This window comes from Phyllobates terribilis, unplaced genomic scaffold, assembly GCF_046119375.1.
Source record: "Phyllobates terribilis strain yellow unplaced genomic scaffold, ASM4611937v1 Scaffold_55__1_contigs__length_8800988, whole genome shotgun sequence".
NCBI classification, from domain to species: domain Eukaryota; kingdom Metazoa; phylum Chordata; class Amphibia; order Anura; family Dendrobatidae; genus Phyllobates; species Phyllobates terribilis.
In genome coordinates, this window is record NW_027362815.1 from 2,301,552 (window position 1) to 2,316,397 (window position 14,846).

The window sequence follows — 14,846 nt, forward strand, 5'->3', positions numbered from 1 at the left end:
CCCTTGCTCTGGCTCCGGCCTGGCCTCGCATTGCCTCCGGCCTGCTCTCGCCCTGGCTCCGACCTGCTCTCGCTCTGGCCTGCCCTCGCCCTGGCTCCGGCCTGCTATCTCTCTGACTCTGTCCTGCCCATGCCTTGGCTCTGGCCTGCTCTTCCTCTGGCTCTGGAATGCCCTCGTCTTGACTCTAGCCTGATCTCGCTCTTGTTCTGGCCTACCTTCACCTTGGCTCCAGCCTGATCTCGCTCTTGTTCTGGCTCTGGCCTCGCCCTGTCTCCGGCCTGCTCTTGCCTTGACTCTGGCCTTCTATCACTCTGGCTCTGGCCTGCCCTTGCCTTGGCTCTGGCCTACCCTTGCCTTGGCTCCGGCCTGCTCTCGCCTTGGCTCTGGCATGCTATCGCTCTGGCCTGCTCTCGCTCTGGCCTCCCCTCGCCTTGGCTCCGGCCTGCTCTGGCTCTGGCCTGCCCTCGCCTTGGCTCCGACCTGCTCTCGCTCTGGCCTGCCCTCGCCTTGGCTCCGGCCAGCTCTCACCTTGGCTACGGTCTGCTCTCGCTCTAGTTCTGGACTGCCCTTGCTCTGGCTCCAGCCTGCCCTCGCATTAGCTCCGGCCTGCTCTTGCTTTGGCTCTGGCCCGCCCTCGCCCTGGCTCCGGCCTGCTCTCACTCTGGCTCTGGCCTGCCCTCGCCCAGGCTCAGGCATACTCTCACTCTGACTGTGGCCTGTTCTCGCTCTGGCTCTGGCCTCGCCCTGTCTCGGGCCTGCTTTATCCGTTGTTCCGTCCTGCCCTTGCCTTCTCTTGCTCAGGCCTGCCGTTGCCTTGGCTCTGGCCTACTCTCGCTCTGGCCCTTGCCTGCCCTCGCCCTGGCTCCGGCCTGCTGTCGCTCTGGTTCTAGCCTGCTCTCGCTCTGGCGTGCCCTCTCCTTGGCTCCGGCCTGCTCTCGCTCTGACTCTGGCCGGCCCTCGCCCTGACTCCGGCCTGCTCTTGCTCTGGCTCTGGCCTGCCCTCGTCTTGACTCCGGCCTGTTCTCGCCCTTATTTCGGCCTGCCCTTGCCTTGGCTCCGGCCTTCTCTCGCTCTGGCTCTGGCCGGCCCTTGCCTTGGCTCTGGCCTACTCTCGCTCTGGCTCTTGCCTGCCCTCGCTCTGGCTCCGGCCTGCTCTCGCTCTGGTATGCCCTCGCCTTGGCTCCGGCCTGCTCTCAATCTGACTCTGGCCTGCCGTCGCCCTGACTGCGGCCTGCTCTGGATCTGGCTCTGGCCTGCCCTCGCCTTGGCACCGTCTTGCTCTCGCCCTGGCTCCGGCCTCCTCTCGGTCTGGCTCTGGCCTGCCCTCGCCTTGGCTCCGGCCTGCTCTCGTCTTGGCTGTGGCCTGCTCTCGCTCTGGCCTGCTCTCGCTCTGGCTCCGGCCTGTCCTCGCCCTGGTTCCGGCCTGCCCTTGCCCTGGCTCCGGCCTGCTCTCGCCCTGGCTCCGGCCTGCTCTCGCTCTGGCCTGCCCTCGCCCTGGCTCCGGCCTGCTGTCGCTCTGGATCTGGCCTGCTCTCGCTCTGGCGTGCCCTCGCCTTGGCTCCGGCCTGCTCTCGCTCGGACTCTGGCCTGCCCTCGCCCTGACTCCGGCCTGCTCTTGCTCTGGCCTGCCCTCGCCCTGACTCCGGCCTGCTCTCGCTCTAGCCGGCCCTTGCCTTGGCTCTGGCCTACTCTCACTCTGGCTCTTGCCTACCCTCGCCCTGGCCTGCTCTCGCTCTGGCATGCCTTCGCCTTGGTTCCGGCCTGCTCTCGCTCTGACTCTGGCCTGCCCTCGCACTGACTCCGGCCTGCACTCGCCTTGGCTCCGGCCTGCTCTCGCCCTGGCTCTGGCCTGCACTCGCTTTGGCTCCGGCCTGCTCTCGCCTTGGCTCCAGCCTGCTCTCGCTCTGGCCTCGCCCTGGTTCCGGCCTGCCCTTCCCTTGGCTCTGGCCTTCTATCGCTCTGGCTCTGGCATGCCCTTGCCTTGGCTCTGGCCTACCCTCGCCGTGGCTCCAGCCTGCTCTCGCTCTTGCTCTTGTCTGCCCATGCCTTGGCTCCGGCCTGCTCTTCCTCTGGCTCTGGCCTGCCCTCTAGCCTGATCTCACTCTTGTTCTGGCCTGCCTTCGTCATGGCTCCAGCCTGCTCTCGCTCTGGCTCAGGCCCGCCCTAACTCTGGCTCCAGACTGCTCTAGCTCTGGCTCTGGCCTGCTCTCGCTATGGCTCTGGCCATCCCTCGCCCTGGCTCCGGTATACTCTCGCTCAGGTTCTGACCTGCTCTCGCTCTGGCCTCGCCCTGTCTCCGGCCTGTTCTCGCCCATGCTCCGGCCTGCCCTTGACTTGGCTCCGGCCTTCTCTCGTTCTGGCTCTGGCCTACTCTCGCTCTGGCCTGCTGTCGCCCTGGCTCCGGCCTGCTCTTGCTCTGGCTCTGACCTGCTCTCGCTTTGGCTCTGGCGTGCCCTCGCCATGACTCTGGCCTGCTCTGGATCTGGCTCTGGCCTGCCCTCGCCTTGGCTATGGCCTGCTCTCGCTCTGGCTCTGGCCCGCCCTCGCCTTGGCTCCGGCCTGCTCTCATCTTGGCTCCGGCCTGCTCTCGCTCTGGCCTGCCCTCGCCCTGGCTCCGGCCTGCTCTAGCTCTGGCTCTTGCCTGCTCTTACTCTGGCTCTGGCCTGCTCTAGCTCTGGCTCAGGCCTGCCCTAGTCTTGACTCCGGACTGTTCTCGCTCTTGTTCTGGCCTGGCTTCGCCTTGTCTCCGGCCTGGTCTCGCTCTGGCCTGCCCTTGCCTTGGCTCCGGACTGCTTTCTCTCTGGCTCTGGCCTGCTCTCGCTCTGGCTCTAGCCTGCACTCGCTTTGGCTCTGGCCTGCTGTCGCCCTGGCTCCGGCCTGCTCTCGCTCTGGCACTGGCCTGCCCTGGCTGTGGCCTGCTCTCTCTCTGGCCTGCCCTCGCCCTGGCTCTGGCCTACTCTCGCTCTGGCCTGCTCTCGCTCTGGCCTGCTCTCGCTCTGGCCTGCTTTCGCTCTGGCCTGCTCTCGCTCTGGCATCGCCCTGTCTCCGGCCTGCTCTCGCCCTGGTTCCGGCCTGCCCTTGCCTTGGCTCTGGCCTTCTATCGCTCTGGATCTGGCATGCCCTTGCCTTGGCTCCGGCCTGCTCTCGCCTTGGCTCCGGCCTGCTCTCGCTCTGCCTCCGGCCTGCCCTCGCCCTGACTCCGGCCTGCCCTTGCATTGGCTCCGGCCTGCTCTCGCCCTGGTTCCGACCTGCTCTCGCTCTGGCTTTGGCCTGCCCTCGCTCTGCTCTGGCCTGCCCTCGCCCTGGCTCCAGCCTGCTCTCTCTCTGGCTCTGGCCTGCCCATGCCTTGGCTCCGGCCTGCCCTTCCTCTGGCTCTGGACTGCCCTCGTCTTGACTCTAGCCTGATCTCGCTCTTGTTCTGGCCTGCCTTCACCTTGGCTCCAGCCTGCTCTCGCTCTTGTTCTGGCTCTGGCCTCGCCCTGTCTCCGGCCTGCTCTCGCCCTGGTTCCGGCCTGCCCTTGCCTTGACTCTGGCCTTCTATCACTCTGGCTCTGGCCTGCCCTTGCCTTGGCTCTGGCCTACCCTTGCCTTGGCTCTGGCCTGCTCTCGCTCTGGCCTGCTCTCGCTCTGGCCTCCCCTCGCCTTGGCTCCGGCCTGCTCTGGCTTTGGCCTACCCTCGCCTTGGCTCCGACCTGCTCTTGCTCTGGCTCTGGCCTGCCCTCGCCTTGGCTCCGGCCTGCACTCGCTCTGGCTCTGGCCTGCCCTGGCTCTGCCTCTGGACTGCCCTCGCCTTGGCTCCGGCCAGCTCTAACCTTGGCTACGGCCTGCTCTGGCTCTAGTTCAGGACTGCCCTCGCCCAGGCTCAGGCATACTCTCACTCTGGCTGTGGCCTGTTCTCGCTCTGGCCTCGCCCTGTCTCGGGCCTGCTTTAGCTGTTGTTCCGTCCTGCCCTTGCCTTCTCTCGCTCAGGCCTGCCCTTGCCTTGGCTCTGGCCTAATCTCGCTCTGGCCCTTGCCTGCCCTCGCCCTGGCCTGCTGTCGCTCTGGTTCTGGCCTGCTCTCGCTCTGGCGTGCCCTCTCCTTGGCTCCGGCCTGCTCTCGCTCTGGCCTGCTCTCGCTCTGGCTCCGGCCTGTCCTCGCCCTGGTTCCGGCCTGCCCTTGCTCTGGCTCCGGCCAGCCCTCGCCTTGGCTCCGGCCTGCTCTCGCCCTGGCTCCGGCCTGCTCTCGCTCTGGCCTGCCCTCGCCCTGGCTCCGGCCTGCTCTAGCTCTGGCTCTCGCCTGCTCTTACTCTGGCTCTGGCCTGCTCTAGCTCTGGCTCTGGCCTGCCCTAGTCTTGACTCCGGACTGTTCTCGCTCTTGTTCTGGCCTGCCTTCGCCTTGTCTCTGGCCTGCTCTCGCTCTGGCCTGCCCTCGCCTTGGCTCCGGACTGCTTTCTCTCTGGCTCTGGCCTGCTCTCGCTCTGGCTCTAGCCTGCACTCGCTTTGGCTCTGGCCTGTTGTTGCCCTGGCTCCGGCCTATCCTGGCTGTGGCCTGCTCTCTCTCTGGCCTGCCCTCGCCCTGGCTCTGGCCTACTCTCGCTCTGGCCTGCTCTCGCTCTGGCCTGCTCTCGCTCTGGCCTGCTCTCGCTCTGGCATCGCCCTGTCTCCGGCCTGCTCTCGCCCTGGTTCCGGCCTGCCCTTGCCTTGGCTCTGGCCTTCTATCGCTCTGGCTCTGGCATGCCCTTGCCTTGGCTCTGGCCTACCCTCGCCTTGGCTCCGGCCTGCTCTCGCTCTGCCTCCGGCCTGCCCTCGCCCTGACTCCGGCCTGCCCTTGCTCTGGCTCCGGCCTGCCCTCGCATTGGCTCCGGCCTGCTCTCGCCCTGGTTCCGACCTGCTCTCGCTCTGGCTTTGGCCTGCCCTCGCTCTGGCTCTGGCCTGCCCTCGCCCTGGCTCCGGCCTGCTCTCTCTCTGGCTCTGGCCTGCCCATGCCTTGGCTCCGGCCTGCCCTTCCTCTGGCTCTGGACTGCCCTCGTCTTGACTCTAGCCTGATCTCGCTCTTGTTCTGGCCTGCCTTCACCTTGGCTCCAGCCTGGTCTCGCTCTTGTTCTGGCTCTGGCCTCGCCCTGTCTCCGGCCTGCTCTCGCCCTGGTTCCGGCCTGCCCTTGCCTTGACTCTGGCCTTCTATCACTCTGGCTCTGGCCTGCCCTTGCCTTGGCTCTGGCCTACCCTTGCCTTGGCTCTGGCCTGCTCTCGCTCTGGCCTGCTCTCGCTCTGGCCTCCCCTCGCCTTGGCTCCGGCCTGCTCTGGCTTTGGCCTACCCTCGCCTTGGCTCCGACCTGCTCTTGCTCTGGCTCTGGCCTGCCCTCGCCTTGGCTCCGGCCTGCACTCGCTCTGGCTCTGGCCTGCCCTGGCTCTGCCTCTGGACTGCCCTCGCCTTGGCTCCGGCCAGCTATAACCTTGGCTACGGCCTGCTCTGGCTCTAGTTCCGGACTGCCCTTGCCCTGGCTCCGGCCTGCCATCACTCTGGCTCCGGCCTGCCCTCGCCTTAGCTCCGGCATGCTCTCGCCCTGGCTCCGGGGTGCTCTCGCTTTGGCTCTTGCCCGCCCTCGCCCTGGCTCCGGCCTGCTCTCTCTCTGGCTCTGGCCTGCCCTCGCCCAGTCTCCGGCATACTCTCACTCTGGCTGTAGCCTGCTCTCGCTCTGGCCTCGCCCTGTCTCGGGCCTGATTTAGCCGCTGTTCCGGCCTGCCCTTGCCCTGGCTCTGGCCTTCTCTCGCTCTGGCTCTCGCCTGCCCTCGCCCTGGCTCCGGCCTGCTGTCGCTCTGGATCTGGCCTGCTCTCGCTCTGGCTCTGGCGTGCCCTCGCCTTGGCTCCGGCCTGCTCTCGCTCGGACTCTGGCCTGCCCTCGCCCTGACTTCGGCCTGCTCTTCCCTTGGCTCTGGCCTTCTATCGCTCTGGCTCTGGCATGCCCTTGCCTTGGCTCTGGCCTACCCTCGCCGTGGCTCCAGCCTGCTCTCGCTCTTGCTCTTGTCTGCCCATGCCTTGGCTCCGGCCTGCTCTTCCTCTGGCTCTGGCCTGCCCTCTAGCCTGATCTCACTCTTGTTCTGGCCTGCCTTCGTCATGGCTCCAGCCTGCTCTCGCTCTGGCTCAGGCCTGTTCTCGCTCTGGCTCAGGCCCGCCCTAACTCTGGATCCGGACTGCTCTAGCTCTGGCTCTGGCCTGCTCTCGCTATGGCTCTGGCCAGCCCTCGCCCTGGCTCCGGTATACTCTCGCTCAGGTTCTGACCTGCTCTCGCTCTGGCCTCGCCCTGTCTCCGGCCTGTTCTCGCCCATGTTCCGACCTGCCCTTGCCTTGGCTCCGGCCTTCTCTCGTTCTGGCTCTGGCCTGCCCTTGCCTTGGCCCTGGCCTACTCTCGCTCTGGCCTGCTCTCGCCCTGGCTCCGGCCTGCTCTCGCCCTGGTTCCAACCTGCTCTCTCTCTGGCTTTGGCCTGCCTTCGCTCTGGCTCTGGCCTGCCCTCGCCCTGGCTCCGGCCTGCTCTCTCTCTGGCTCTGGCCTGCCCATGCCTTGGCTCTGGCCTGCCCTTCCTCTGGCTCTGGACTGCCCTCGTCTTGACTCTAGCCTGATCTCGCTCTTGTTCTGGCCTGCCTTCACCTTGGCTCCAGCCTGCTCTCGCCCTTGTTCTGGCTCTGGCCTCGCCCTGTCTCCGGCCTGCTCTCGCCCTGGTTCCGGCCTGCCCTTGCCTTGACTCTGGCCTTCTATCACTCTGGCTCTGGCCTGCCCTTGCCTCTGGCCTGCTCTCGCTCTGGCCTGCTCTCGCTCTGTCCTCCCCTCGCCTTGGCTCCGGCCTGCTCTGGCTTTGGCCTACCCTCGCCTTGGCTCCGACCTGCTCTTGCTCTGGCCTGCCCTCGCCTTGGCTCCGGCCTGCACTCGCTCTGGCCTGCCCTGGCTCTGCCTCTGGACTGCCCTCGCCTTGGCTCCGGCCAGCTCTAACCTTGGCTACGGCCTGCTCTGGCTCTAGTTCCGGACTGCCCTTGCCCTGGCTCCGGCCTGCCATCACTCTGGCTCCGGCCTGCCCTCGCCTTAGCTCCGGCCTGCTCTCGCCCTGGCTCCGGGGTGCTCTCGCTTTGGCTCTTGCCCGCCCTCGCCCTGGCTCCGGCCTGCTCTCTCTCTGGCTCTGGCCTGCCCTCGCCCAGTCTCTGGCATACTCTCACTCTGGCTGTAGCCTGCTCTCGCTCTGGCCTCGCCCTGTCTCGGGCCTGCTTTAGCCGCTGTTCCGGCCTGCCCTTGCCTTGGCTCTGGCCTTCTCTCGCTCTGGCTCTGGCCTGCCCTTGCCTTGGCTCTGGCCTACTCTCGCTCTGGCTCTCGCCTGCCCTCGCCCTGGCTCCGGCCTGCTGTCGCTCTGGATCTGGCCTGCTCTCGCTCTGGCGTGCCCTCGCCTTGGCTCCGGCCTGCTCTCGCTCGGACTCTGGCCTGCCCTCGCCCTGACTCCGGCCTGCTCTTGCTCTGGCCTGCCCTCGTCTTGACTCCGGCCTGTTCTTGCCCTTGTTCCGGCCTGCCCTTGCCTTGGCTCCGGCCTTCTCTCGCTCTAGCCGGCCCTTGCCTTAGCTCTGGCCTACTCTCGCTCTGGCTCTTGCCTACCCTCGCCCTGGCCTGCTCTCGCTCTGGCGTGCCTTCGCCTTGGTTCCGGCCTGCTCTCGCTCTGACTCTGGCCTGCCCTCGCACTGACTCCGGCCTGCACTCGCCTTGGCTCCGGCCTGCTCTCGCCCTGGCTCTGGCCTGCACTCGCTTTGGCTCCGGCCTGCTCTCGCCTTGGCTCCAGCCTACTCTCGTTCTGGCCTGCTCTCGCTCTGGCCTCGCCCTATCTCTGGCCTGCTCTCGCCCTGGTTCCGGCTTGCCCTTCCCTTGGCTCTGGCCTTCTATCACTCTGGCTCTGGCATGCCCTTGCCTTGGCTCTGGCCTACCCTCGCCGTGGCTCCAGCCTGCTATCGCTCTTGCTCTTGTCTGCCCATGCCTTGGCTCCGGCCTGCTCTTCCTCTGGCTCTGGCCTGCCCTCTAGCCTGATCTCACTCTTGTTCTAGCCTGCCTTTGTCATGGCTCCAGCCTGCTCTCGCTGTGGCTCAGGCCTGTTCTCGCTCTGGCTCAGGCCCGCCCTAACTCTGGCTCCGGACTGCTCTAGCTCTGGCTCTGGCCTGCTCTCGCTATGGCTCTGGCCAGCCCTCGCCCTGGCTCCGGTATACTCTCGCTCAGGTTCTCACCTGCTCTCGCTCTGGCCTCGCCCTGTCTCCGGCCTGTTCTCGCCCATGTTCCGGCCTGCCCTTGCCTTGGCTCTGGCCTTCTCTCGTTCTGGCTCTGGCCTGCCCTTGCCTTGGCTCTGGCCTACTCTCGCTCTGGCCTGCTCTCGCCCTGGCTCCGGCCGGCTCTCGCTCTGGCTCTGACCTGCTCTCTCTCTGGCTCTGGCCTGCCCTCGCCCAGTCTCCGGCATACTCTCACTCTGGCTGTAGCCTGCTCTCGCTCTGGCCTCGCCCTGTCTCGGGCCTGCTTTAGCCGCTGTTCCGGCCTGCCCTTGCCTTGGCTCTGGCCTTCTCTCGCTCTGGCTCTGGCCTGCCCTTGCCTTGGCTCTGGCCTACTCTCGCTCTGGCTCTCGCCTGCCCTCGCCCTGGCTCCGGCCTGCTGTCGCTCTGGATCTGGCCTGCTCTCGCTCTGGCGTGCCCTCGCCTTGGCTCCGGCCTGCTCTCGCTCGGACTCTGGCCTGCCCTCGCCCTGACTGCGGCCTGCTCTTGCTCTGGCCTGCCCTCGTCTTGACTCCGGCCTGTTCTTGCCCTTGTTCCGGCCTGCCCTTGCCTTGGCTCCGGCCTTCTCTCGCTCTAGCCGGCCCTTGCCTTAGCTCTGGCCTACTCTCGCTCTGGCTCTTGCCTACCCTCGCCCTGGCCTGCTCTCGCTCTGGCGTGCCTTCGCCTTGGTTCCGGCCTGCTCTCGCTCTGACTCTGGCCTGCCCTCGCACTGACTCCGGCCTGCACTCGCCTTGGCTCCGGCCTGCTCTCGCCCTGGCTCTGGCCTGCACTCGCTTTGGCTCCGGCCTGCTCTCGCCTTGGCTCCAGCCTACTCTCGTTCTGGCCTGCTCTCGCTCTGGCCTCGCCCTATCTCTGGCCTGCTCTCGCCCTGGTTCCGGCTTGCCCTTCCCTTGGCTCTGGCCTTCTATCACTCTGGCTCTGGCATGCCCTTGCCTTGGCTCTGGCCTACCCTCGCCGTGGCTCCGTCTGCCCATGCCTTGGCTCCGGCCTGCTCTTCCTCTGGCTCTGGCCTGCCCTCTAGCCTGATCTCACTCTTGTTCTGGCCTGCCTTTGTCATGGCTCCAGCCTGCTCTCGCTGTGGCTCAGGCCTGTTCTCGCTCTGGCTCAGGCCCGCCCTAACTCTGGCTCCGGACTGCTCTAGATCTGGCTCTGGCCTGCTCTTGCTATGGCTCTGGCCAGCCCTCGCCCTGGCTCCGGTATACTCTCGCTCAGGTTCTCACCTGCTCTCGCTCTGGCCTCGCCCTGTCTCCGGCCTGTTCTCGCCCATGTTCCGGCCTGCCCTTGCCTTGGCTTCGGCCTTCTCTCGTTCTGGCTCTGGCCTGCCCTTGCCTTGGCTCTGGCCTACTCTCGCTCTGGCCTGCTCTCGCCCTGGCTCCGGCCGGCTCTCGCTCTGGCTCTGACCTGCTCTTGCTCTGGCTCTGGCATGTCCTCGCCTTGGCTCCGGCCTGCTCTCGCCATGACTCTGGCCTGCTCTGGATCTGGCTCTGGCCTGCCCTCGCCTTGGCTATGGCCTGCTCTCGCTCTGGCTCTGGCCCGCCCTCGCCTTGGCTCCGGCCTGCTCTCGCCTTGGCTCCGGCCGGCTCTCGCTCTGGCTCCGTCCAGCTCTCGCCTTGGCTCCGGCCTGCTCTCGCCTTGGCTCCGGCCTGCTCTCGCCTTGGCTCCGGCCTGCTCTCGCCTTGGCTCCGGCCTGCTCTCGCTCTGGCTCCGGCCTGCTCTTGCCCTGGCTCTGGCCTGCCCTCGCCTTGGCTCCGGCCTGCTCTTGCTCTGGATCTGGCCGGCTCTTGCTCTGGCTCTGGCCTGCCCTTGTCTTGACCCCGGCCTGCTCTCGCCCTGCCTCTGACCTGCTCTCGCTCTTGTTCTGGCCTGCCTTCGCCTTGGCTCCGGTCTGCTCTTGCTCAGGCCTGCTCTCGCTCTGGATCTGGCCTGCCCTTGCCTTGGCTCCAGACTGCTTTCGCTCTGGCCTGCTCTCGCTCTGGCCTCCCCTCGCCTTGGCTCCGGCCTGCTCTAGCTCTGGCTCTGACCTGCCCTCGCCTTGGCTCCGACCTGCTCTTGCTCTGGCCTGCCCTCGGCTTGGCTCCGGCCTGCTCTCGCCCTGCCCTTGCTCTGGCTTCGGCCAGCCCTCGCCTTGGCTCCGGCCTGCTCTCGCCCTGGCTCCGGCCTGCTCTTGCTCTGGCTCTGGCCTGCCCTCGCCCTTGCTCCGGCCTGCTCTTGCTCTGGCCTGCTCTTGCTCTGGCCTGCCCTCGTCTTGACTCCGGCCTCTTCTCGCCCTTGTTCCGGCCTGCCCTTGCCTTGGCTCCAGCCTGCTCTTGCTCAGGCTCTGGCCTGCCCTCGTCTTGACTCCGGCCTGCTCTCGCTCTGGTTCGGGCCTGCCTTTGCCTTGGCTCCGGCCTCCTCTCGCTCTGGCTCAGGCCTACTCGCTCTCTGGCTCTGGCCTTGGCTCCGGACTTCTCTAGCTCTGGCACTGGCCTGCTCTCGTTCGGGCACTGGCCTGCTCTCGCTCTGGCACTGGCCTGCTCTCGCTCTGGCCTTCCCTCACCTTGGCTCTGGCCTGCTCTCTCTCTTGCTCTGGCATGCCCTGGCTCTGCCTATGGCCTGCCCTCGCCTTGGTTCCGACCTGCTCTCGCTCTGGTTCTGGGCTGCCTTCTCCTTGGCTCCGGCCTGCTCTTGCTCTGGCTCAGGCCTACTCTCTCTCTGGCTCTGGCCTGCCCTTGCCTTGGCTCCAGACTGCTCTCGCTCAGGCACTGGCCTGCTCTCACTCTGGCTCTGGCATGCTCTCGCTCTGGCTCTGGCCTGCCCTCGCTCTGACTCTGGCCTGCCCTCGCCCTGACTCCGGCCTGATCTGGCTGTAGCTCTGGCCTGCCATCGGCTTGGCTCCGGCCTGCTCTCGCCCTGCCCTTGCTCTGGCTCCGGCCAGCCCTCGCCTTGGCTCCGGCCTGCTCTCGCCCTGGCTCCGGCCTGCTCTTGCTCTGGCTCTGGCCTGCCCTCGCCCTGGCTCCGGCCTGCTCTTGCTCTGGCCTGCTCTTGCTCTGGCCTGCCCTCGTCTTGACTCCGGCCTGTTCTCGCCCTTGTTCCGGCCTGCCCTTGCCTTGGCTCCAGCCTGCTCTTGCTCTGGCTCTGGCCTGCCCTCGTCTTGACTCCGGCCTGCTCTCGATCTGGTTCGGGCCTGCCTTTGCCTTGGCTCCGGCCTCCTCTCGCTCTGGCTCAGGCCTACTCGCTCTCTGGCTCTGGCCTGCCCTTGGCTCCGGACTTTTCTAGCTCTGGCACTGGCCTGCTCTCTTTCGGGCACCGGCCTGCTCTCGCTCTGGCACTGGCCTGCTCTCGCTCTGGCCTGCCCTCACCTTGGCTCTGGCCTGTTCTCACTCTGACTCTGGCCTGCCATCACCTTGGCTCCGGCCTGCTCTCTCTCTTGCTCTGGCATGCCCTGGCTCTGCCTATGGCCTGCCCTCGCCTTGGTTCCGACCTGCTCTCGCTCTGGTTCTGGGCTGCCTTCTCCTTGGCTCCGGCCTGCTCTTATTCTGGCTCAGGCCTACTCTCTCTCTGGCTCTGGCCTGCCCTTGCCTTGGCTCTAGACTGCTCTCGCTCAGGCACTGGCCTGCTCTCACTCTGGCTCTGGCATGCTCTCGCTCTGGCTCTGGCCTGCCCTCGCTCTGACTCTGGTCTGCCCTCGCCCTGACTCCGGCCTGCTCTGGCTGTAGCTCTGGCCTGCTCTCGTGCTGGCTCTGGCCTGCTCTCGCCCTGGCTCCGGCCTGCCCTCGTTGTGGCTCCGGCCTGCTCTCGCTCTGGCCTGCCATCGCATTAGCTCCGGCCTGCTCTCGCCCTGGCTCCGGCCTGCCCTCTTCCTGGCTCCGGCCTGCTCTCGCTCTGGCCTGCTCTCTCCCTGGCTCCGGCCTGCCCTCGCCCTGGCTCCGGCCTGCCCTCGCCCTGGCTCCGGCTTGCCCTCGCCCTGGCTCCGGCTTGCCCTCGCCCTGGCTCCGGCTGGCTCTTGCTCTGGCTCTAGCCTGCCCTCGCCCTGGCTCTGGCCTGCTCTCACTCTGGCTCTTGCCTGTCCTTGCTCTGGCTCCGGCCAGCCCTCTCCTTGGCTCCAGCCTGCTCTTGCTCTGGCTCTGTCCTGCCCTCGTCTTGACTCTGGTCTGCTCTCGCTCTGGTTCTAGCCTGACTTCGCCTTGGCTCCAGCCTGCTCTGGCTCTGGCTCAGGTCTACTCTCTCTCTGGCTCTGGCCTGCCCTTGCCTTGGCTCCGGACTGCTCTCGATCTGGCACTGGCCTGCTCTCGCCCGGGCACTGGCCTGCTCTCCTTGGCTCCGGCCTGCTCTCGCTCTGGCTCTGGTCTGCCTTCGCTTTGGCTCCAGCCTGCTCTCGCTCTGGTATTGGCCTGCCCTGGCTCTGCCTCTGGCCTGCCCTTGCCTTGGCTCCGGTCTGCTCTCGCCTTGGCACCGGTCTGCCCTCGCCCTGGCTGCTGCCTGCTATTGCTCTGGCTCCGGCCTGCTCTCGCTCTGCCTCTGGCCTCCTCTCGCTCTGGATCTGTCCGGCCCTCACTCCATTGGCTCCGGCCTGCTCTCGCCTTGGCTCCGGTCTGCACTCGCTCTAGCCTGCTCTCGCTCTGGCCTCGCCCTGTCTCCGGCCTGCTCTCGCCCTGGTTCCGGCCTGCCCTTCCCTTGGCTCTGGCCTTCTATCGCTCTGGCTCTGGCATGCCCTTGCCTTGGCTCTGGCCTACAATCGCCGTGGCTCTGGCCTGCCCTCGCCCTGGCTCCGGCCTGCTCATGCCTTGGCTCCAGCCTGCTCTTCCTCTGGCTCTGGCCTGCCCTCTAGCCTGATCTCGCTCTTGTTCTGGCCTGCCTTCGTCATGGCTTCAGCCTGCTCTCGCTCTGGCTCAGGCCTGCTCTCGCTCTGGCTCGCCCTAGCTCTGGCTCCGGACTGCTCTAGCTCTGGCTCTGGCCTGCTCTCGCTATGGCTCTGGCCAGCCCTCGCCCTGGCTCCGGCATACTCTCGCTCAGGTTCTGACCAGCTCTCGCTCTGGCTCTGGCCTCGCCCTGTCTCCGGAATGCTCTCGCCCATGTTCCGGCCTGCCCTTGCCTTGGCTCCGGCCTTCTCTCGCTCTGGTTCTGGCCTGCCCTTGCCTTGGCTCTGGCCTACTCTCGCTCTGGCTCAGGCCTGCCCTCGCTCTGGCTCTGACCTGCTCTCGCTCTGGCGTGCCCTCGCCTTGGCTCTGGCCTGCTCTCACCATGACTCTGGCCTGCTCTGGATCTGGCTCTGGCCTGCCCTCGCCTTAGCTACGGCCTGCTCTCGCTCTGGCTCTGGCCCGCCCTCGCCTTGGCTCCGGCCTGCTCTCGCCTTGGCTCCGGCCTGCTCTCGCTCTGGCCAGCCCTCACCTTGGCTCCGGCCTGCTCTCGCCTTGGCTCCGGCCTGCTCTCGCTCTGGCTCCGGCCTGCTCTTGCCCTGGCTCCGGCCTGCCCTCGCCCTGGCTCCGGCCTGCTCTTGCTCTGGATCTGGCTGGCTCTCGCTATGGCTCTGACCTGTCCTCGCCTTGGCTCCGACCTGCTCTTTCTCTGGCTCTGGCCTGCCCTCGCCTTGGCTCCAGCCTGCTCTCGCCCTGGCTCCAGCCTGCCCTTGCTCTGGCTCCGGCCAGCCCTCGCCTTGGCTCCAGCCTGCTCTCGCCCTGGCTCCGGCCTGCTCTTGCTCTGGCTCTGGCCTGCCCTCGCCCTGGCTCCGGCCTGCTCTTGCTCTGGCTCTGGCCTGCTCTTGCTCTGGCCTGCCCTCGTCTTGACTCCGGCCTGTTCTCGCCCTTGTTCCGGCCTGCCCTTGCCTTGGCTCCAGCCTGCTCTTGCTCTGGCCTGCCCTCGTCTTGACTCTGGCCTGCTCTCGCTCTGGTTCGGGCCTGCCTTTGCCTTGGCTCCGGCTTCCTCTCGCTCTGGCTCAGGCCTACTCGCTCTCTGGCTCTGGCCTGCCCTTGCCTTGGCTCCGGACTTCTCTAGCTCTGGCACTGGCCTGCTCTCGTTCTGGCACTGGCCTGCTCTCGCTCTGGCACTGGCCTGCTCTCGCTCTGGCATTGGCCTGCTCTCGCTCTGGCCTGCCCTCACCTTGGCTCTGGCCTGTTCTCACTCTAACTCTGGCCTGCCATCGCCTTGGCTCCGGCCTGCTCTCTCTCTTGCTCTGGCCTGCCCTGGCTCTGCCTATGGCCTGCCCTCGCCTTGGTTCCGACCTGCTCTCGCTCTGGCTAAGGCCTACTTTCTCTCTGGCTCTGGCCTGCCCTTGCCTTGGCTCCGGACTGCTCTCGCTCAGGCACTGGCCTTCTCTCACTCTGGCTCTGGCCTGCTCTCGCTCTGGCCTACCCTCTCTCTGACTCTGGTCTGCCCTCGCCCTGACTCCGGCCTGCTCTGGCTGTAGCTCTGGCCTGCTCTCGTGCTGGCTCTGGCCTGCTGTCGCCCTGGCTCCGGCCTGTCCTCGTCCTGGCTCCGGCCTGCTCTTGCTCTGGCTCCGGCCTGCCATCGCATTAGCTCCGGCCTGCTCTCGCCCTGGCTCCGGCCTGCCCTCGTCCTGGCTCCGGCCTGCCCTCGTCCTGGCTCCGACATGCTCTCTCCCTG